Source organism: Silurus aristotelis (assembly GCF_946808225.1).
Source record: "Silurus aristotelis genome assembly, chromosome: 24".
Taxonomy (NCBI): Eukaryota; Metazoa; Chordata; class Actinopteri; order Siluriformes; family Siluridae; genus Silurus; species Silurus aristotelis.
In genome coordinates, this window is record NC_139597.1 from 13365016 (window position 1) to 13367515 (window position 2500).

At 39.0% G+C, this 2500-nt stretch overlaps 1 protein-coding gene and 1 long non-coding RNA gene across 53 annotated transcripts in view; one reads left to right on the forward strand and one right to left on the reverse strand.

The window, feature by feature from the left end:
* The window catches only part of celf2 (cugbp, Elav-like family member 2), a 181922-nt gene that overhangs the window by 88473 nt on the left and 90949 nt on the right, over nucleotides 1-2500 (reverse strand). The window lies entirely within an intron of this gene.
* The window catches only part of LOC310719229, a 13510-nt gene that overhangs the window by 1318 nt on the left and 9692 nt on the right, over nucleotides 1-2500 (forward strand). For 2 of the 3 annotated variants that reach the window (XR_014531394.1, XR_014531395.1), the window contains exon 1: nucleotides 1-1972. This exon is cut by the window's left edge and continues 1318 nt beyond it. This is a non-coding gene — a long non-coding RNA (uncharacterized lncRNA). The other variant, XR_014531396.1, reaches the window with a different exon arrangement.

Consider the following 2500-nt stretch of genomic DNA (forward strand, 5'->3'; position numbering starts at 1 on the left):
AATGGCACAAAAAAGCGTGTGTGTGTGTGTGTGTGTGTGTGTGTGTGTGTGTGTGTGTGTGTGTGTGTGTGTGTGTGTGTATGTGTGTGTGTGTGTGATGCTTGGGCAAGTTTCCACTGTGTGAGCCATCTATCAGTGTAAATGAATAGAGTCCTCTCTGCCTTGTAAAAGATGGGCAAACACCTGTAGAACCACACACACACACACACACACACACACACACACACACACACACACACACACACACACACACACATTTGGATTTCGAGAAAAAGTAATAGCATTTACCATCCAAATATTTATAGAAAAAGTTCACAGCATGGAGCATTAAACGCAACAAACACACATTATAAGGAATTAGTGTTTATTGCCCATTCTCACAATGTAAACAAGTCCTAGCTAACCTAAACCACATGGCAGGCATTTTTGCAAAGCATTCAACAAGTCGTCTAAAAAAAGATTGTTTCCCATAACGATGGAAATTTAACAATACTTTGCCAGAGAAAGCTTTTTTTTCTCCTTACAAACTCTTTAAGAATTTTGCAACAATCAGTAAACGGACAACTGTTTGTTTCAACCAATTTCAATGATGAACACAATGGGAAAATACAATGAAGTATCAATATACTGCAAAATTAGCAGTGATGGTCAAACAGTTTACAGTGCTTGTACAGTGTGGTTATCTGTATTTGCTTACTGTTATTTGAAACCAAGTCAAGTACACAATCACGTCCATAGATACACACTGAAACCTTCTTTGCACAGGCATGTAAACACTCATAAAAGATAGAAAGAAAAAGGAAAAGGAAATGCTAATTTAGTCACTGCAGGCTACAAAAGACGATGTTAGCATTCTAAAATTAAACAACATGTATGAACATGTGCATTAGCTATAGTATTATGCGTATTATGAGATCAATAGGATACTCCAGAGTACTGTAGCCTGATCTCTATTTACCATATATGTCGCATTGCTACAAGCCAGGAATTTAAACTTGCTAAAAAGCACCTAAGGGCACTCTCAAAGCAGTTACAGTGTCAGATAACGAACACTTTTATGCTCTTTTTTCTCTTCCTCTGTTTGGGAATGAAGCTCTAAATCTGCTTAATTGTTCCTTTCTGAGCTGGAAACAGGGCAGAATATGCGGTAAAGACTCGTATACCCGGGTTACACTTGAACAGACTTGAAAAGAGTATATACTGAAATAGTTCTATCCCAAGAACAGTGTTGTACAGCAGTCATAACTGTCACTGGTAAACAAAAGGATGAGATTTTCTGACAAGAACCCAGCACAGATGTTGTGTATGTGTGTATGTGCGCACGTGTGCGTAACACTGCTCATCCATGTATTACACATCAAGGGTGATAAATATCAGTTATTACATCAGGAAGTTGTAATTATGACTGCAAATTAGCTGAGCTACTAATCGCCATGTCTCGTAGCAACCATTTCAGACTGCTGAGTGGATAGGTAACGATGAAAGGGGGAGGAGCTTGTGAGGGTGCACATGCGATAAAAATTTTTGGATCGCTTCATCGTTAATGACAACACAGATCCAATACTAGCCAAAGATCAAGTGGACACACACACACACACACACACACACACACACACACACACATACACACACACACACACACACACACGTTTTGGTTAGGTAAACGCAGAGGATTTTGCCCTCGGGTTCAATTTGTCCCACTCTGGGAAAATTAGCCTGAGGATGTATTACAGAACCAACTACAGCATCGAGCAACACCAGATGTTTGCCGTGTACACAGTGGATCTCTCTCTCTCTCTTCCTCTCTCTATCTCTCTCTATCTTTGTGCTTTAGTTTTTGCTTGCTTTCTCTTTCGTCTTGCAGATGACAGACACACATCTGCATTTGTATAGTTGACTCTGAATGAAGAACTGAATGCTGCACCCTGATTGGCTAAAACAATCAGTGTTTTGACCGTTCCAGCGTTTCAAAGTGAGTACTTATTCATATACAAATGTGTGTGTGTGTGTGTGTGTGTGTGTGTGTGTGTGTGTGTGTGTGTGTGTGTGTGTGTGTGTGTGTGTGTGTTTGAAAAAAGTCAGAAGGGGAACAGGGAACAACTAAGCAAAACAATAAACAGTGATGATGAAGAACAGATGTCTGAAATGGAACCACTGGGAGAACTTCACTCCTCACTCATTTCTCTCTCTCTCTCTCTCTCTCTCTCTCTCTCTCTCTCTCTCCCCTCTTTGAATTCAATTCATTCATTGACTTAGACATCAGCAGTTATATTATTAAAGGAAAAATGTTAAAATAAAGAATTGTAAAAGTAACACAAAAAGATTAGACACCATCGTATAAACCATCTACAGTCATAGAACTGAGTCGCAACAGATTTCTAGCATATCATACCGTAACTTTCAACACGTGTTTTTTTTTTTTTTTTAAATGACGTGTCCACGTGAAGTGAACTGAACATTAAACTCAGTTTTAACTCAGTTTATAATCTATAACCTAATC